The following is a 21,991-nucleotide window of genomic DNA, read 5'->3' as shown; positions in this document are numbered from 1 at the left end:
CATGCATATGTCCATCATATCAACCAACATGACAGCAAGCCCACTCCACATATAATAATACCCACCCTAACATGCAGTCAGTCTCTCCCCACATGCCATCAGTCTTCCCCACATGCCATTAGTCTCCACCACACATACATTTATACCTCTCCTCATGCCCATTATAATTTAATCAGGTGTCTTCTTTTGCCCTTTATATGCAACAAAATAATACCCCCATACCCTAAAACATTTTTCACATTCCCTCCTCCACTTATTATTACTGTTTCTGCTAAAGACTAAACTGGAGTACATACAAGGAGGTGAAAGGTGCAAAAGCACTCACCTCCCACTGCCTCAAGTGGATGAGTTGTTTGGATTCTGTGGCTGGCTCCCTGGCACCTACTTTTGACTTGGCAGTGTGCCTGTGTCAGCTGTATTAAAACATCCCTTTATGCTCAGACTTTGTACTATTACAAGCAATCAGCGCAGCAGCCATAACTGCATTAGCTATTAAAGGACCACAATGCTGCACAGTGTCAGTGCAAGATCTCAATAACACTGCTCTGCCATTGTGCCACATTGCAAAAGTAAGTATTAGTTTTTACATAAAAAATTAGTTACAGTACCATTGCAAATGTAATGACCCCTGTAAATTCTCTATTTACTAATTATCATTAAGTGAGAGGGGTTTGAGCGACAGTGAGGAAGTTGGAGTTTTGCAGTACATGTGGGATCTGCATTTTGGGGTTATTGGAAGCAGTTTGTGGTAAGTCAGAGTTGCGCGTGGAAGTGTTAGTAGTATGTGGAGATATGAGGCATGTGGGGCATTGTGTTCTATGTGAAAAGTCTGAGGGGTATTTTTGTAAGCACTCAGGGGTCTATTCATGAAACAGTGAAAAGAGTGGAGAAGTGAGCCTGTAGAGAAGTTGCCATTTTCAACCAATCAGCTGCTCCGTAGAATTATATAGTATGCAAATTATAATTGTTACTTCAATGCTGATTGGTTGCCATGTTCAACTTCTCCACCGGCTCACTTCTCCATACTTTTCACTGCTTCATGAATAGACCCCTCAATTATCAGTATGTTTTTGAAGTGTGGGAGGAAACCTACGCAAACACATGAAAACAAACAAACTCCACACAGATCAACCATGACCGGGAACAGAATAGAAGATCTCAGTGTTGTGAGGCAGTAATGCTAACCACTATGCCAAACATGCTTTTGGGACAATTAATTGTCAGATGTGAGGTTGCAGAGATCCTTGTGGGGCTGTTTTTATTGCTGAGACTAAAGTGAACGTGTGACCCTTGAAGTGTTTCAGTTGTCCAATCACTGGTCCATAGTGAATAACCCTTCTTGTTCTGTGTCTGCATTGTAGTCTTATTTACAACCACCTATCTGCGACAATGGACTTCATTGGAACTGGAACCCTTGTTCTGGTTCTCTGTATCACCTGCCTCATATTCCTCTTCATGTATATTGAGGACAATAAGTGGAAGGACATGCCGCCTGGACCTACTCCGCTTCCTCTCCTGGGAAACATCCTACAGGTGAACATGAAAGAGTTGCCTAAGTCATTAGTAAAGGTGAGAACTTAAATATTCTATAAAATAAAACTGCTAATCTAAGAAAATGTAGTATGAACCTAAGGATGTAAGGGCATGTATGGTGGCAGAAACATTTAAGTCCTGAACCCTTCAATCTAAAATTCAGTTTGAAACATATTTATACATTTTATATAACATTATAACATTGAGATATTTGGCGAAACCTACATGCTGTTTATTTAATAGACACATACTTTATTCTGCATTTTCTATCTGCATTGTTTCTGTGTGGTAGCAATAGTGTATGAGATAATGCTAAAAGAATGTTAATGAGCTATTAGTATTGTTAATCTTTCTCAGCTTTAAACAGGTCTAGACCTAAGGCAACTACATTTTATTATGATTAAATATTAATAAATCACGCAGCTGTATACAGATAAAGCAGGTTCCATGGTTTTTTATGATCTTGTGATATATTAACTTTCACAAAATTAGTAATATAGGGTATTTGGACTACATGTTAGGCAAAGCGCTATGACTGTGGACCTAATTCAGACCTGGGCCAATATTTACTAAGAATTCGAGTTTGTCCATTTTGTGTTTTTTTTTCTAAGTCCCAATCCGGGAATTCACTAAGCACCAATCTCGGCAGTGTTTGGACTATTCGTAATGGTTTGATTTGCAAAGTTCCGAAATACGAATGAATAGACCATCGGTCAAACGCGGCTGTTATTTCATACTATATGGGAATTCACTATTCATTCGTATTTGGGTGTAAGTTTCTGAGTGCTCAATTGCGGTCGTATTTTTTTGCGAATCGGTAAAAAAAGCGGCAAAAAAATAGACCTGCTTTTTTCAATCGTGTTTACATGTGTTGCACCTCAAAAATCAATCACACCTGAATTAGGATGCCTATAAAAGGATGTTAGGCCCATTTCAATACACCTACACTCAGAAATGGCAGCAGGACTTTGGGCCAGTGATCTTTTGTGTGCTGTGGGATTCCTCAGACTCAGACATCAGCCTATAAGTACCCAGGGCCAAGAAACTGAACATGGTCAGCCTCGTTTTTTTAGGGGGCGTTTAAACTTGTCACATTGTCCGATGATAAGGTCATACAGATGTTCCGTCTAAATCGTAACAACATTTTCCGTCTGTATGACCTTGTCAAACTGGGCCTAGACCCTGAGACAGCACGCTCTCGCTCTGTCTCAGGCCTGCACAAACTTCTAGCTGTGTTGCACTTTCTGGCTACTGGCAGCTTTCAGGCTGTGTCTGGGGATGTCATAGGAATCTCACAGCCCTCATTTTCCAGAATCTTAACACAGGTGATGTATACCTAACTACCTCTTCTGTTTTTTGTTTGTTTTAATTTCTCAGTGGCCAGTTCTGTCCTAAAATCTCATGTTTATTGTTCTTTAAAATATACACACAGGTGTTGGCTGTTTTGTAGCCCCACATCGAGGCCTCAATCTACTTCCCTACCCAGGAGTCTCAGTGGCATGCCATCAGGGTAGATTTCTATGAGCTGGCTGGCATGCCCAATGTGCTTGGAGCTATAGATTGCACACACATTCAGCTGAGACCACCTAGGTGCAGGCAGCACATATATACTAATCGCCATTTCGAACACTCCACAAATGTGCAGGTGGTTTGTGATGCAAATCTCAAAATAATGAGTGTTGTTGCTGGTTACCCTGGGGGCTGCCATGACTCCTTCATCCTCAGTCAGTCATCCCTCTTTGATAAGTTTGAGGACGGACAAATGCCAGATGGATGGCTGCTGGGTATGTAATTTGATATGTGTAGGCCTGCGTATACTTTGTCCAAATACAGGTGCAGATGTATTAACCTGTAGAAGGCATAAGGAAGTGAGAAACCAGTGATATGTGCAAGGTAATAAAGGCACCAGCCAATCAGCTCCAATATGTAAATGAACATTTAGGAACAGATTGTCTGCTTCCTTTATTTCCTTGCACATATCACTGGTTTATCACTTCCTTATGCCTTGTACAGGTTAATACATCTGCCCTACAGTGTGTTACTTATGTGTTGCTGTATCTTAACATGACTCACGTTACTATATCTGTCTTTTAGGTGATGGAGGATATGGCTGTTTCTCTTGGCTTCTAACTCCATTGTCCCGACCTGATACCCCTGCTGAACACAATTGCAATCATGCACATAAGTCCACGCGGAATGTGATAGAAAGATGTTTTGGTGTGCTGAAATCTAGGTTTCGGTGTCTGGATAAGTCTGGTGGCCTTTTGTTGTATAGTCCCTCCAAGGTGACTCAAATTGTGTTCTGCTGCTGCTTTCTTCATAACATGTGTTTGCAACAACATCTGCCACATGTTGAGGAGGAGGAAGAAAGCAGCCAGCAAGCAGAGGAATTAGAGACATCTGGTGATACTTGGAGTACAGATGTAGGGAGGCAGGTTAGGCAAGAGCTCATCACTCGCTTTTTTTAAGGTAAGTTTGGTTTGCTTATTTCATTTGTTGTGTAATCATAAATAGATGTTTTGCCATTTTTATTGGCAAAACCATTACTCAGAATGTGTCTGTTTCCTTGACACATACAAACATATTATCGCATGTGTATTGTGTGTATTTTAAAACTCAAAACAACAGATTATGAGTGGCATGCATTAAGTCTGGATAAGTGATCAGAAACTTGCAGTGCTAATTTATTACAAGCACACATAATCCATTTAGTATTTTACTTTATCAATGTGTGTAATGTCCTAATGCACAGGTTCACAATCTCGGCCCTCAGGACCACACACAGTGCATGTTTTTCTCGTAACCCAGTAGAAACACAGGTGTATGAATTACTCAGACATATGTTAAAAGGTTCACAGGTGGAGCTAATTATGTCACTTGTGATTCTGTGAGTAGACCTGCAAAACATGCACTGTGTGGGGTCCTGAGGGCCGAGTTTGAGAACCTGTGTTCCCAAAAAACACTCCTCAACATATAATATGTTAGCCTTGAGGAATACATGTGTCCCTATGTCTGATGCTCCATCATATTTAAGGGACACAAACTTACTGTAATCAGAAATAATTTGTTTCCTAATGTTTGATGCAGTAAACTTGCTGATGTGTAAGTAAATACACAGTTTGCCACATATACATTATTATACACATTCTTTGTTTTTTGGTTAAAAAGTTCTTATTTGTTGGTTTCTGCATCATGTGTAATAACATTCTTACTAATTTTTAACACACACAAACATGTCCCAACAATACTGACAATCATTTTGTCAATGTTTTAAAAAAAATTCAATGCCAACATATTAAAAGCTTTTTACGCAACTCAATTGTGTTCTTCTTGTAATGTTGTATAGAGAAGAAAGGTAAAATAGTTATCAATAACATTGTAATTTAGATTGTCTGCAGGAAATGAGAATGATTGGAATCTAGAAAGAGTAATGATTAGAAAAAAATCAAGTGGTCTGTTTACTTCCTGCTATAGACATTCTGCCTGGCTGCCAATTACTGTGTCTGCAGGAAATGAGAATGATTGGAATCTAGAAAGAGTAATGAATAGAAAAAAATCAAGTGGTCTGTTTACTTCCTGCTAAATACATTCTGCCTGGCTGCCAATTATTGTGTCTGCAGGATATGAGAATGATTGGAATCTAGAAAGAGTAATGATTAGAAAAAAATCAAGTGGTCTGTTCACTTCCTGCTAACATGTATGTGCGGCTCCATCAACATTTCCCTCCTTCAATACAAAAAAAAATGGTAATGAATAAATGTGCGTACAAATTTTATGTTGTTGTTTGTACCACTTATAATTAATGATGTTGTATAAATTGTCAAGGAGCTAAGTGTTATATATTTTTTGCCAAACATACACTTACTAACTATTTTGAGTTACTTATCACAAATGTCTAACTTGTATTTTTTTCACATTTTTTTTGGTGGCTGCTTGTCCTGCCCTTTGCCTTTAGCACTGTCATGTTGTCGTGCTCTGGTGGAGCATCTTGGTGGTGATGAGACTGGCGTGATATTTGGAGTAGTCGTACCAGAACTGCTTCTTGTTTGCTGTTGGTGCATGCATCTGAGTGTTTCATTCAGGTTAGTGAGGGTGGCATTGAGTTCACATGTAGCAGCATTTTGATTGTCTACAATTCGGAATAAACTTTCATTATTCTTTTGATTGTTTTGAAAAATGTTCATATAACTTTGCTGTTGTCTGTGCTGTTCTTCCATTAGTCTGTGCTGTTCTTCCATTAGTCTGTGCTGTTCTTCCATTATGCGCTGTAAGTTGCCCATGACCCGTGTAATGTCTGTACGCATGAGTTCCATGGTATTGCCAATTCTGGTTGTTTGTTCATTTTGTCTACTCAGATTTCTTGATATTCTTCTGAGGTGAGATGGTAGGCTTGCAAACATTTGTGTCTGCCTATGCAGGCAATCTTCATTAGTGGCCTGCTATCTAGCCCAAGTGGTCCAAAACACCTGATCAGGGCCTTGTGTTACTGGTGTTGTTGGGCTGTGTTGTGGTGGTGGTCTGCTTTGCTGTGGTGGTGTACTCACAGGTGCTGGGGGGCTCATTCCTTGCCTTAATGGCTGCATTTCTAAGATGTTTGTCTCCTCCATGTCATTGTGTTGCTGTTGTTGCGGAGGGATGCTGTTCCCAGGACTAGAAGCTGAAATGTTAAACAAATCTTCGTTAGCTATCCATATGTTTGAGAAATGTAAACAAATCACTACACATGGAACACATGTCATTCACTGTTGCTTTCAACTATTCTGCCTAGCAACATCATCACTCATAACTTAAATACATACATATGCCTGTTTGTGGCAAATGTGTGTGGTTACTTAATTGTGAAAGCAAACACTTTAGTTTTATTGTAGCTCACACATACTCCACCATAAAAACACATTGGAATCCATAATGTGTTACCTTATAGCTTTGATCAAAAAAACATAGTAATGTTTTTATATGTATTTTGCAATGTTATCTCAAACACACATGTGAAATTTGGAAAAACAACCTTACTTTTTTCAATAAAAAAACATGCTTTTTTGTTGCAGCATCTTTCAAACAATGTCATACTGTATGGCTCAAGTGGACATACATATCTTTACTGGATGTGGACAAGGCCATTTAGCTTGGATTCCATTTCAGGTTTTACTTACTGCGGTAAGTATCTAAGTTTTTGATGTGTTTTGACTTAATGCGGTTAAGAAAAATTTTGATTACGTTCTGAAATTTTTAACATTTATTTCAGTTTGATACTCACAATCAAGATGAGGGGAGTGTCGATGACGTCTCGGAGGTGTGTCCAAAATTTGGAGTGGTGGGACAGAACATACGGACGATAATCTTCGTGGCGGGGTAGCCTGCTGTGGTTGGCCCGGGACATACGACCTTGCTTTCTTTTCGGCCACAGGTTTTTTGTGGTGATGTCTTACAGAAGTGCCACTTCTGCTGCTCCATACTTCTTTTGATAGACCTTTTAATGAAAGTGCAATTTTGTTATGGCCATTCCTTTACAAACATACCCTATACTACAATGGACACTTTACCTGCTTCCGCAGCATCATCATCATCAGATGTGATAGGAGTTACTGGCCGACGAGTAGTACTGCTTTTTTCAAACACTGTATAAAAAAATATTCATGCTATTGTTGATACATCCACCCATTATGCTTATAAACATTTAATCTTTAAGAAATGCTTGCTTTATTTCTTAAAAAAACATAAGGACCGGAAACAAAAAAACAATACATAAAACAATAAACATTGTCCAATAGACATATGCACTATGGAAAAATCAACACAGAAAAACATGTACAGGACACTGACATAGGCCACAAGTAAAAAAAAAAACATTACCAACCAAAAACACACACATCTTCATTTTGTAATGAAAGGAAAAATATTACAGATGCAATATATAAATTGCTCTGTGATGTGGCACTCCAAACACACATTACCACTTTATGAGCCAAACCAAAATGTATAGATATTTTAAAAATTACACTGCAGTGTGGTGTCACGGTACAAATACAAGCTAAAAATTATCAAAGGAATAGTGTTATTTTGTTTAAAAATATTACATTATCTAATAATGACATTACACATGTAAGTGGTTTCCAAACCACTTTCCACTACTCCAGCCTCTAACATGACAACCACTGTTTTTTAAACCACTTTCCACTACTCCAGCCTCTAACATGACAACCACTGTTTTTTAAACATTGCATATGGATCACATAAATATAAAACATAGTCACAATTATTTTAAAAAAAAGGCCCAAAAGGAAAACATTATTGCAGGACAATTCAGAGACACACCAAGTCCAAACTACACATGCAAAATATCTTTCATAAAAACACATGACATACAATAAAGTAAGATGTTTCATTGGCTTTTGTATAAAACATTAACCAAAACAATGTATTTGCTGACACACACTTGAAGATGGGAGTAATATGCAACGTCACATGACACACATTTAAAAAAAAAAAAAAAGGTCATAGAATGTAAATGCAAATACACATGCTCACCATTCTTCCTGGGCCTATCTGAATCCCAGACATGGGTTGCAGAGACAACTTCAGGAGGTATTACACTCCGCATGGGCTCCTCATACTCCAGATATCTTGCAATATAGGGCTGCCCACCACCGGTTTTTCGAGCCGACTTCGCCTCCTTGGCCATTTTGGACTTGACACGTCGCTTTATGTCATAGTACCGTTTGTGGCACGTGTCCTTCGTCCGCTTGACCACCCCCTCACTGTTGACAGCAGCAACAACTTTCGCCCACAAAACCGTCTTCCTCCGTGTTGGCACCTTGGTGGACTCAGGGCCAAATAGCTGCCTCTGATACTTCATCAGCTCACGCACCAATGCCACATTTTCTGCAAAACTAAACTTTACATTCCGCCCAGTCTTAGTAGTGGTGCGTGGCTGCGGAGCACTCTGACTGTCACTATCACTTGAGGCTGCTGCAGCAACCTCACCCACCTCCTCCACCTCACTAACCTCACTAACACTCACCTCCTCCACCTGACCAACCTCCTCCCCCTCACTCACACCCTCCACCTCACCCACCTCTGAGTCACACATAATTGTGTGTCTAAACAGTTAACACAGAAAAAAAAGACAAACAACACACTCCTCCACTACCACTACACAACTCACACACACACACACACACACACACACACACACACACTGACAAGGGACTATAAAAAAAAATAACTTGGACTAAAAATGAAACAAAACCACAAAATACAAGACTACAAGAATGACAAGACGACTTTCAAACACAATACCACACTCAGAAATCGCTACCAACACTCCTCACCAAACCACAAATCCATTAAATGCGTTGCAATCTTGTGCCACATCGATGTTACATCGGATGAAGAGGGTCTTCGCTAAATAGGATCTTTCCCTTCATAATTACCTCAGGACCGGTAAATATCAATAACGTTTGGGACTTTTGCCATCGGTTCATGACCATAAAAAACGTTTTATACTGGACTTTAACCCACAGAACTGCATAAAAAGTCCCTGTTATATGATCTAAAAAGGAGTATGATATCATAAAGTTGCACGGTATTATCCAAATTTGTTGCTGGTTGTATGAATAACCATGTCCTTAACAGGTTATATACAGTAAATGCTTGAAAGTCAGCCATATTTCTTATGTATTTTTAATCATTTATTTTTTAATAAATAGTATTCCTAGATTACCTTGATACAGTATCGTTTATACAAATTATTATTGTAAGCGCTGTTACTTTGTTGTTTTTGTCCAAACCACAAATTCACCTACCTCCACAGCACAACCTCCCTCCTCCTCACCACTAACTAAACCCACGAGGTGCGGACGGTTTGGGGCGTATTTATATGGTTGCGCACAGACACTCCTACCATCTGAAACACAACCAATCATGAACGGGGATGAAAATCGAAACTGAAAGTGAAAATGCGGCCGCGGGAAAAAAAAAACCCTGCCGCGTTTAACTTAGGAAAAAAAACAGCAAATACAACAAAAACACGTACGCAAACGACAATGACGGCCGTATATGTGCCAAAAAAGACGACTGGCATCGACATCGGAAAACACGAAAACCATAAAGTTGACTGCTTCGTAACTTTGCGTATGTGGTTTCAAAAAGTTGCATGAAAATGCACCCGATACAAAACGAGTTTAAACACTACACAAACCGAATCAAACATGAATATTAGTAAATATTGCCCCTGATCGCAGCAGCAAATTTGTTCTCTAATGAGCAAAACCATGTGTACTACAGATAGGGCAGATATAACATGTGCAGAGAGATTTAGATTTGGGTTGGTTATATTTTTCTGTGGTTATATTGTTTCTATGTCCTGTTCTCTTTCGTGTGTGTGTGTGTGTGTGTGTGTGTGTGTGTGTGTGTTTGTGTGTGAATAATGTATGTATGTATGTATGTATGTATGTATGTATGTCAGGGCCGGTTCTAGACCTTTGGTGGCCAGGTAAAAGTTTCCTTGGCACCCCACAGAGTAGTGTCTATCAGTCACATTACATTACACAGTAGTCCCTATTATACACATTATGCCAGGTAGAGCCCCTTATACAACTCAGGAAAAACAAAAACCTGATTCATGCCTTTTACATTATTTGTAATTTTTCCTACTTATCGTAATGCCCCTTACACATTATGCCACACACTGTAATGCCCATTACACATTATTCCACACACCATAATGCCTATTACACATTATGCCACACACTGTAATACCCATTACATGTTATGCCACACACCATAATGCCTATTACATGTTATGTCACACACCATAATGCCTATTACATGTTATGCCACACACTGTAATGCCTATTATAACTTATGCCACACACTGTAATGCCCATTACATGTTATTCCACACACCATAACGCCTACTACAACTTATGCCACTCACCATAATGCCCATTACAAGTTATGCCACACACCATAATGCTCATTTTATATTATGACACACATCATAATGCCCATTCCATGTTATGCGACACACCATAATGCCCATTCCACATAATGCCATACACCATAATGCCCATTACATGTTATGCCACACACTGTAATGTACATTTCATATTATGCCATACACTGTAATGCTCATTACACATTATGCCACATACAGTTATGCCCGTGTCACCATTTTATGCCTCACACTCAATAATGTCCCTTTACAAATTATGCCCCAAGTAAGGCTTCTATTCTCTTTTAATTTTCCTGCTCAGTGCCAGGGGTCTAATGCTTGTTGCCAAGGGTTTCCTGCTCTGGGTTCCATGCTTGTTGCCAGGGGTTCCATGCTCGTTGCCAGGGGTTTCCTGCCTGCTCATTGTCAGGGGTTTCATGCTCTGGGTTCCATGCTCCTTGCCATTGGTTTCTGCTAATTGCCAGGGGTTTTATGCTCATTGCCAGGGGTTTCCTGCTCATTTCCATGTGGTTTCCTGCTCGTTGCCATGGGGGTCATATGCCACCTGCACCTCAGCTGCAGCAGGCACCATATGCTGCATGTGTGCCCACTGCAGCCGACACCATTGAGGGAGACAGTCAGACGCAAGAGGTTTCACTTGATATCTAGCATCTGTCTCCCTTGTCTACTCCAGGTGCTAGAGGTCAAGTGGTACCTCTAGCGTCTGACTGTCTCCATTAATGGTGTCAGCTGCAGCGGGCACCCATGCAGCCCATGGCACCTTCTGCAGCCGGTGTGCATCTGTCTCCCTGCTCTCCACCAGATGCTAGAGGTCAAGTGGGACCTCTAGCATCTGACTGTCTCCCTTAATGGTGTCGGCTGCAGCAGGCACCCACGCAGCCCATGGCACCTGCTGCAGCAGGGGTGCGGGCGGGTGCCTTTGAGGTGATTGTTGCCATGCTCTCAGATTGCAGTGCCCAAATGCCCGCCCTGGTTGCCCGCACTTAAAACCACTCCTGCGTACAGTATATGTTTATATGTATGTGTGTGTAATGTACTCTTGTCATTGTGTGTGTGTGTGTGTGTGTGTGTGTGTGTGTGTGTGTGTCTGTGTAAGCAAGGACCCCTATGATTTATCATCATTCAGAATCACATTGCTGACAGCATAATGAGGAGCAGAGAATGATGACATGATAGTAATGTTATTTTATGCATTGTACCTGTGTAGCGATTATTACTTTGAACATGATGGTAAACCATCGTGTTTAGGGGTAGATTTATCAATGATTAGAGTGAGAGAAAGTGGAAAGAGATACAGTATCAACACAGTCTGTAAAATGACAGTTAGGAGCTGATTTGTTGGTACTTACTCTCTCTCCACTTTATTTCTCTCCAAGCTTTGATAAACCTCTCACCTAAAGTTCTTATGCTGACATGGTTAAAATACTGTACTTCAATGAACATTGCTACAGCACTGACATTCTCTTCTTGACATTACGCTGACGACAATGTGATGGTTGACATTCTGAATGCTGACCAATTAACTCCTGTGACGTGATTCTCTTCCACAATCTGATCCCATAAAACACTACTTGTGGCTATAGGGGGTTATTCCGAGTTGATCGCTCGCTAGCTACTTTTAGCAGCCATTAAAAAAACACATAGGGGTATATTTACTAAAATTCGTATTTGTACCGATTTGGAGTGAGATTCATCACGAATGACATCGAATGTGTAAATGTGCAACTTTTTGAATTGGTTACGCCTCATTTACTAAGCTGTCGTATTTTTATTTTTCGTGTTTTCCGATGTCGATGTCATTCGTGGTTTTGTAAGGTAGAATGCGGCCGATTTAGTGGTTTTGCGGCCGTGTTCTGAGGTTTTCTTACGACTGCGTCACATTTCGGTTACAGCAGTGTTTGTCCGTTCACGGACGCGTTTTTTTCCTAAGTTTCGTTTTTGTCACTCGTCCGTGATTGGTTTGATTCGTGATGGAGGAGTGTCTGTGCACATTACTATAAAAATGCCCCAAACCGTCTGAACCTCGTGGGTTTAGCTAGTGGAGAGGTGAGAGGAAGGTGTGTTAGGAGTTGGTGAGTAGTTTGGAGTTTTTGGTGGTTTTGAGGAGGCTCTTTGTGATTGTTGAGTGCTGTACTGTGTGTGTAAGTAGTCTTGTCATACTGGTGTAGTTATTTAAAAGTCTGTCTAGTTTTTTGTCATTGTTTTTTATTTCACGTCTATTGTCATTGTTTGTGAGTGAGTGAGTGAGTGTGTGTGTGTGTGTGTGTGTGTGTGTGTGTGTGTTTGGTGTGTGGTGTGTAGTGGTAGTGGAGGAGTGTTTACTCGTTTTTTTTCTCAGTGTTATTTGTTGTTTGTCCTGATTATGTCCCAGTCAGAGGTGAGTGTGGTGGAGGAGGTGAGTGAGAGGAGGAGGTGAGTGAGGTGGAGGAGGTGAGTGAGGTGGAGGAGGTGAGTGAGAGGGAGGAGGTTAGTGAGGTGGAGGAGGTTAGTGAGGATGAGGGGCAGGTTGTTGCTGCGGCCTCCAGTGATAGTGATGGTGTTGTGGCTCCGCAGCCACGCACCACTACAAAGACTGGCCGCAATGTCAAATTTAGCTACGCTGAAAATATGGCTTTGGTGCGGGAGCTGATGAGGCATCATCGGCAGTTGTTTGGCCATGATGCTGCAAAGGTGTCATCACGCAGGAAGAGTGTTCTGTGGGGGAAGGTCATTGCGGCTGTGAATAATGAGGGTGTGGTGAGACGGACCGAGGACACGTGTCATAAGCATTTCTACGACATAAAGCGCCGTGTCAAGGCGAAGATGGCCAAGGAGGCTAAATCGGCCAGCCAAACCGGGGGTGGACACCCCTTCCGTACATCTTACTGTGATTGGGAGGAGCCTGTGCGTGCACTCATTCCGCCAGAAGTGGTTGGTGCCACTCATGTCCGGGATTCTGATCGGCCAAGGCAGGATGGTGAGTTATTTGTAGTGATGTGCAACGGACATTTTTCGGGTTTTGTGTTTTGGTTTTGGATTCGGTTCCACGGCCGTGTTTTGGATTCGGACGAGTTTTGGCAAAACCTCCCAGAAAATTTTTTGTCGGAATCGGGTGTGTTTTGGATTCAGTTTTTTTTACAAAAAAACCTAAAAAACAGCTTAAATTATAGAATTTGGGGGTCATTTTGATCCCATAGTATTATTAACCTCAATAACCATAATTTGGTTAATTCCTATTCTGAACACCTCACACCTCACAATATTTATTTTTAGTCCTAAAATTTGCACCGAGGTCGCTGGATGGCTAAGCTAAGCGACACAAGTGGCCGACACAAACACCTGGCCCATCTAGGAGTGGCACTGCAGTGTCAGGCAGGATGGCACTTCAAAAAAATAGTCCCCAAACAGCACTTGATGCAAAGAAAAAAAGAGGCGCAATGAGGTAGAAGTGTGACTAAGCTAAGCGACCCAAGTGGCCGACACAAACACCTGGCCCATCTAGGAGTAGCACTGCAGTGTCAGGCAGGATGGCACTTCAAAAATATAGTCCCCAAACAGCACAAGATGCAAAGAAAAAAGAGGCGCACCAAGGTCGCTGTGTGACTAAGCTAAGCGACACAAGTGGCCGACACAAACACCTGGCCCATCTAGGAGTGGCACAGCAGTGTCAGGCAGGATGGCACTTCAAAAAAATAGTCCCCAAACAGCACAAGATGCAAAGAAAAAAGAGGCGCACCAAGGTCGCTGTGTGACTAAGCTAAGCGACACAAGTGGCCGACACAAACACCTGGCCCATCTAGGAGTGGCACAGCAGTGTCAGGCAGGATGGCACTTCAAAAAAATTGTCCCCAAACAGCACATGATGCAAAGAAAAATGAAAGAAAAAAAAGGTGCAAGATGGAATTGTCCTTGGGCCCTCCCACCCACCCTTATGTTGTATAAACAGGACATGCACACTTTAACAAACCCATCATTTCAGCGTCAGGGTCTGCCACACGACTGTGACTGAAATGACTGGTTGGTTTGGGCTCCCACCAAAAAAGAAGCAATCAATCTCTCCTTGCACAAACTGGCTCTACAGAGGCAAGATGTCCACCTCATCATCATACTCCGATTCCTCACCCCTTTCACTGTGTACATCCCCCTCCTCACAGATTATTAATTTGTCCCCACTGGAATCCACCATCTCAGGTCCCTGTGTACTTTCTGGAGGCATTTGCTGCTGGTGAATGTCTCCACGGAGGAATTGATTATAATTCATTTTGATGAACATCATCTTCTCCACATTTTCTGGAAGTAACCTCGTACGCCGATTGCTGACAAGGTGAGCGGCTGCACTAAACACTCTTTCGGAGTACACACTGGAGGGAGGGCAACTTAGGTAGAATAAAGCCAGTTTGTGCAAGGGCCTCCAAATTGCCTCTTTTTCTTGCCAGTATACGTACGGACTGTCTGACGTGCCTACTTGGATGCGGTCACTCATATAATCCTCCACCATTCTTTCAATGGTGAGAGAATCATATGCAGTGACAGTAGACGACATGTCAGTAATCGTTGGCAGGTCCTTCAGTCCGGACCAGATGTCAGCACTCGCTCCAGACTGCCCTGCATCACCGCCAGCGGGTAGGCTCTGAATTTTTAGCCTTTTCCTCGCACCCCCAGTTGCGGGAGAATGTGAAGGAGGAGATGTTGACGGGTCACGTTCCGCTTGACTTGACAATTTTCTCACCAGCAGGTCTTCGAACCTCTGCAGACTTGTGTCTGCCGGAAAGAGAGATACAACGTAGGTTTTAAATCTAGGATCGAGCACGGTGGCCAAAATGTAGTGCTCTGATTTCAACAGATTGACCACCCGTGAATCCTGGTTAAGCGAATTAAGGGCTCCATCCACAAGTCCCACATGCCTAGCGGAATCGCTCTGTTTTAGCTCCTCCTTCAATGTCTCCAGCTTCTTCTGCAAAAGCCTGATGAGGGGAATGACCTGACTCAGGCTGGCAGTGTCTGAACTGACTTCACGTGTGGCAAGTTCAAAGGGTTGCAGAACCTTGCACAACGTTGAAATCATTCTCCACTGCGCTTGATTCAGGTGCATTCCCCCTCCTTTGCCTATATCGTGGGCAGATGTATAGGCTTGAATGGCCTTTTGCTGCTCCTCCATCCTTTGAAGCATATAGAGGGTTGAATTCCACCTCGTTACCACCTCTTGCTTCAGATGATGGCAGGGCAGGTTCAGGAATGTTTGGTGGTGCTCCAGTTTTCGGCACGCGGTGGCTAAATGCCGAAAGTGGCCCGCAATTCTTCAGGCCACTGACAGCATCTCTTGCACGCCCCTGTCGTTGTTTAAATAATTCTGCACCACCAAATTCAATGTATGTGCAAAACATGGGACGTGCTGGAATTTGCCGCTTACTGGAAGTAGTACAAGTGGTCTTCCGACTTCCCCTCTGGGATGACCATCGACTCCCAGCAGCAACAACAGCAGCGCCAGCAGCAGTAGGCGTTACACTCAAGGATGCATCGGAGGAATCCCAGGCAGGAGAGTACTCGTCAGACTTGACAGTGACATGGCCTGCAGGACTATTGGCTTTCCTGGGTAAGGAGGAAATTGACACTGAGGGAGTTGGTGGTGTGGTTTGCAGGTGCTTGGTTACAAGAGGAAGGGATTTAGTGGTCAGTGGACTGCTTCCGCTGTCATCCAAAGTTTTTGAACTTGTCACTGACTTATGATGAATGCGCTGCAGGTGACGTATAAGGGAGGATGTTCCGAGGTGGTTAACATCCTTACCCCTACTTATTACAGCTTGACAAAGGCAACACACGGCTTGACACCTGTTGTCCACATTTGTGTTGAAATAATTCCACACCGAAGAGCTGATTTTTTTTGTATTTTGACCAGGCATGTCAATGGCCATATTCGTCCCATGGACAACAGGTGTCTCCCCGGGTGCCTGACTTAAACAAACCCCCTCACCATCAGAATCCTCCTTGTCAATTTCCTCCTCAGCGCCATCAACACCCATATCCTCATCCTGGTGTACTTCAACAGTGACATCTTCAATTTGACTATCAGGAACTGGACTGTGGGTGCTCCTTCCAGCACTTGCAGGGGGCGTGCAAATGGTGGAAGGCGCAAGCTCTTCCCGTCCAGTGTTGGGAAGGTCAGGCATCGCAATCGACACAATTAGACTCTCCTTGGGAATTTGTGATTTAGAAGAACGCACAGTTCTTTGCTGTGCTTTTGCCAGCTTAAGTCTTTTCATTTTTCTAGCGAGAGGATGAGTGCTTCCATCCTCATGTGAATCTGAACCACTAGCCATGAACATAGGCCAGGGCCTCAGCCATTCCTTGCCACTCCGTGTCGTAAATGGCATATTGGCAAGTTTACGCTTCTCATCAGACGCTTTCAATTTTGATTTTTGGGTCATTTTACTGAACTTTTTGTTTTTTGGATTTTACATGCTCTCTACTATGACATTGGGCATCGGCCTTGGCAGACGACGTTGATGGTATTTCATTGTCTTGGCCATGACTAGTGGCAGCAGCTTCTGCACAAGGTGGAAGTGGATCTTGATCTTTCCCTATTTTAACCTCCACATTTTTGTTCTCCATTTTTTTATGTGTGGAAATATATGCCAGTATCAATAGCAATGGCCTACTACTATATATACTGCGCACAACTAAAATGCACCACAGGTATAGAATGTAGATGGATAGTATACTTGATGACAAAAAGGTAGGTACAGCAGTGGCCTTCCGTACCGTACTGCTATATATACTGGTGGTCACTGTGTCAGCAAACTGCAAAACTAAAATGCACCACAGGTATAGAATGTAGATGGATAGTATACTTGACGACACAGAGGTAGGTACAGCAGTGGCCTTCCGTACCGTACTGCTATATATACTGGTGGTCACTGTGTCAGCAAACTGCAAAACTAAAATGCACCACAGGTATAGAATGTAGATGGATAGTATACTTGACGACACAGAGGTAGGTACAGCAGTGGCCTTCCGTACCGTACTGCTATATATACTGGTGGTCACTGTGTCAGCAAACTGCAAAACTAAAATGCACCACAGGTATAAAATGTAGATGGATAGTATACTTGACGACACAGAGGTAGGTACAGCAGTGGCCTTCCGTACCGTACTGCTATATATACTGGTGGTCACTGTGTCAGCAAACTGCAAAACTAAAATGCACCACAGGTATAGAATGTAGATGGATAGTATACTTGATGACACAGAGGTAGGTACAGCAGTGGCCTTCCGTACCGTACTGCTATATATACTGGTGGTCACTGTGTCAGCAAACTGCAAAACTAAAATGCACCACAGGTATAGAATGTAGATGGATAGTATACTTGACGACACAGAGGTAGGTACAGCAGTGGCCTACTGTACCGTAATGCTGTATATTATATTCTGGTGGTCAGCAAACTGTGCAAAACTGAAATGCACCACAGGTATGGATGGATATTATACTTGACAACACAGAGGTAGGTACAGCAGTGGGCTTCTGTACCGTACTCCTATATATTATATACTGGTGGTCAGCAAAATTATGCACTGTACTCCTGCTATATACTGTCTACTATGCAGCACAGATATGTAGTGTTTTTCAGGCAGACAATGTATACTGGTGGTCACTGGTCAGCAAAACTCTGCACTGTACTACTCCTCCTATATAATATTATACTGGTGGTCCCCAGTCCCCACAATAAATCAGCACACTGAGCACAGATATGGAGTGTTTTTCAGGCAGACAACATATACTGGTGGTCACTGTCAGCAAAACTCTGCACTGTACTCCTGCTATATATACAGCTGCTCCCCAGTCCCCACAATTAAGCAGTGTGAGCACAGATATATGCAGCACACTGAGCACAGATAAGGAGCATTTTTTTCAGGCAGAGAACAGATAAAACTGGTGGTCACTGATCAGCAAAACTCTGCACTGTACTCCTCCTATATTATACAGCTGCTCCCCAGTCCTCCCCACAATTAAGCAATAAAGCACAATTAATCAAGTTCAACAATAAACGGAGAGGACGCCAGCCACGTCCTCTCCCTAACATTTCCAATGCACGAGTGAAAATGGCGGCGACGCGGGGCTGCTTATATAGAATCCGAATCTCACGAGAATCCGACAGCGGGATGATGACGTTCGGGCGCGCTCGGGTTAACCGAGCCATACGGGAAAATCCGAGTATGCCTCGGACCCGTGTAAAATGGGTGAAGTTCGGGTGGGTTTGGTTTCCGAGGAACCGAACCCGCTCATCATTACTAAATAGTGGCTGTCTTCAACCCCATACAGACCCAGACATCATCACCGAGGATGACCAGCAGGAACGTGACCAGGAGACCTTCACACTCCACCTGCAGCCCATCGATCCTACTCAGCCAACCACACCACAGGACAAACTCCAACCACCCCAAACATCCCACAGCCCCCAATTGAGCACAACACAAGTTGACACACAAATGGGCCCTGAGTTTTGGAGCCGTTGGTCGTCACAACATGCGCAACACTACGCGTGCCTCACCACCCACAGCCAATACCTGTCAAGTCTGCCCCATCATTTGCCTAGACTGAGTTGCAACTCAGGCAGACTTATAGTGCAGGTGGGCAGAATCGCTAACTCCATGGAGCAGATGAGGGCAGACAACAGCCAAATGCAAACAAACCTACAACGCATCTTGGATGATCAGCAGCGGCAGCAACAATCACTTATCCAGATCATACAACACAACCAAATGATCAACAACAACCTATCACGCATGATAGCTAACAACACTGCCGCTAATACTCAGCTCACAGCAAGCTTGAACAATCAAAGTCAAAGTTTTAGTGTGTTGGCATCACACCATTGCACATCTTGTTCTGGGACAACGACACCAAGCCACACCCCAGTTCATTCCCCAGTCCGACGCTCAAGTCGAACCCGCACCAACGAGCCAGCACAATCCTCGGCACCCAGCACACAAAAAAAACACAAATAATAATGGTTGGTCAGAATATGTTGACCATTACAATGTTTTTTCTTTTTGATTTGTCAGAAAAATTTGTGTGCTAAAATTAATAAATTGTGAACACGCAATATGTGTATTGTTTAATTAGCTCCACAAACCACATGCACATTAGTGTCTTGGGCCAGATGTGGATTGTTAGAAATATATTGCCTGCCCCTAGGTGTCCTCAGCTCAACATGTGTCTAATCTATGTCACCCAGCACATTGGACATGGCTGCAAGATCAGATAAGGCTACCCTGACTGCATACCACTGCGACTCCTGGGTAGGGAAGCAGAGAGAGGCATCTATGTAGTCATCCAAGACATCCAAAACCTGAGTGGCCATTCAAAAATTAAAGGTGAGTGTCATGACCTGTAATCAATACAATACTTTTTTCTATTACATTACAGAAGCACCACTTAGACATAGACGTGCATGTATGTTTTAACTCACCTGAATTAAATATTTTTAAAAGGTGGCCTGTGAGATACTAATTACATCGCCAGTCACAGGATGGAAGCTGCCAGTAGCCATAAAGTGCAACACAGGCAGGAGTTTGTGCAGGCCTGAGACAGAGCGAGAGCGTACTGTCTCAGGGTCTAGGTTCAGTTTGACAAGGTCATACAGAGGGAAAACATTATTTACATTTAGTCTGAGCATCTGTATAACATGGTCATCAACAATTTTGTTATCGTTTAAAGGCCCACTAAAAAAACAAGCCATGGCCAGCCTACGCGGAACATGTACAACCTGCTTACCCTGTTGATTTCCCTGGCCTGGGTTTATTGTAGCCTCATGGAGCAGTGTCAGGTATCCCCCAGCAAACAAGACAGCAGTACTACACACAGTAGCAGCCATTTCAGATTGAGAGTGGTGAAAAATGTGTTGGGGCCCCTTTTAAAGGTCCAAAAAGTCAGGTGTGACTAATGTAGAATTGACAACACATGTAAACACGCTTCTCAAAAGCAGGTCTACTTTTTTTTAGGCTTTTTGTATGATTAGTAATTTTTGGTGGCCGCAATTCCATTTTCACGGTAGAGAATTCAAATACGAATGCTTAGTAAATGACCGAGTTCTATATCTAAACAGCCGCGTTTGACCGATGGTGTATTCATTCGTATTTTTACTACACAGCCGTAATAAAAATACGAATGCCCTCATCACTGCCGAGATTTGTGCTTAGTAAATTCCCGATATGACACTTTGAAGAAAAAACACCAAATCGGTCAAAATCGGGAGCTTAGTAAATATACCCCACAGTCGCCGCCCACGGGGGAGTGTATTTTCGCTTTGCAGGAGTGTGAATGCCTGTGCAGCAGAGCGGCTGCAAACACATTTTTGGGGTCATTCCGAGTTTATCGTAGTTGTGCTAAATTTAGCACAGCTCCGATCATTCACACGGACATGCGGGGGGACGCCGCGCATGTCAGTGCCGCCCCCCCTGCAGAAGTGCAAAGGCATCGCACAGCGGCGATGCCTTTGCACTTCAAGAGTAGCTCCCGACCAGCGCAGCTTTAGCATGCTGGCCGAGAGCTAGTCGTCGCTCCCCGGCCAGCAGCGGCTGCGTGTGATGTCACGCAGCTGCCGCGGCCCGCTCCCCCATCAGTCTGGCCATGCCTGCGTTGGCCGGACCGCTCCTCCTAAACGGCGGCTTAATGCCGCTGTCCAGCCCCCTCCTGCCCAGCGACCGCCTCTGCGTCAGAGGCGATCGCTAGGCAACGCCGGCTGCCATGCACCGGTGCATGCTCAGTTCTGACCCGATTGCTGCGCTGCAACAAACTGCAGTGAGCGATCGGGTCGGAATGACCCCCTTTGTACAAAACAAGACCAGCCCTGTAGTCACTTATTCTGTGTTGATTGCTGCGACGAATGACACGGTAATGATGTCAGATACCCACCCAGCAAACGCCCGGCCACGCCTGCATTTTTCCAAACACTCCCAGAAAACGGTCAGTTGACACCCAGAAACTCCCACTTCCTGTCAATCTTCTTGCGACCGCCAGTACAACTGAAAGCGTCGCTACAACCTGTGCAAAACCACGATGCTCGATGTACCCGTACATCGCACGTGCGCATTGCGGTGCATACGCATGAGCAGATTTACCATTTTTTAACTGATCGCTGCGCTGCGAAAAATGATAGCGAGTGATCAACTCGGAATGACCCCCATAGTGCAGCTCAAATTACTAGCTAAACCAACAAGTAAGGATAAGACCGAAGAAGGCTGGCTATTTAATATCTGTGACTGCCAAAGCTCTTTCCTAAATTAAATTATCTGCCAGGACTGGGCATTTTAAAATTTGGTTAATTTTTGTTTTCTTTTATAAGATTCATACACTAAGGAATATAACGGTTATCCATTATATTATATCAAACTCAATACTCATTGCCAATATGAAAATCACAGAAATTGTGTGTCTGGGCATGGCTATTAACATTACATTCGGCTCCTAACTCTGAACAGGAGCATTGAGATCTGTCTTGCCACCACACCGGTGTATTAAAAAAA

The 21,991-nt window shown here is 43.2% G+C and overlaps 1 long non-coding RNA gene across 1 annotated transcript; it reads left to right on the top strand.

Moving 5' to 3' along the window:
- Positions 1-488: 488 nt before the first annotated feature.
- On the top strand, positions 489-7,186 carry LOC134949285 (uncharacterized). Its single transcript, XR_010183131.1, has 5 exons — positions 489-569; positions 1,362-1,569; positions 3,628-4,002; positions 6,582-6,690; positions 6,779-7,186. It is a non-coding gene; the product is annotated as an uncharacterized LOC134949285 (long non-coding RNA).
- The last annotated feature ends 14,805 nt before the right edge of the window (positions 7,187-21,991 follow it).

This window comes from Pseudophryne corroboree, chromosome 8 (genome assembly GCF_028390025.1).
Source record: "Pseudophryne corroboree isolate aPseCor3 chromosome 8, aPseCor3.hap2, whole genome shotgun sequence".
Taxonomy (NCBI): Eukaryota; Metazoa; Chordata; class Amphibia; order Anura; family Myobatrachidae; genus Pseudophryne; species Pseudophryne corroboree.
This window is presented reverse-complemented; position numbering and strand designations above follow the sequence as displayed.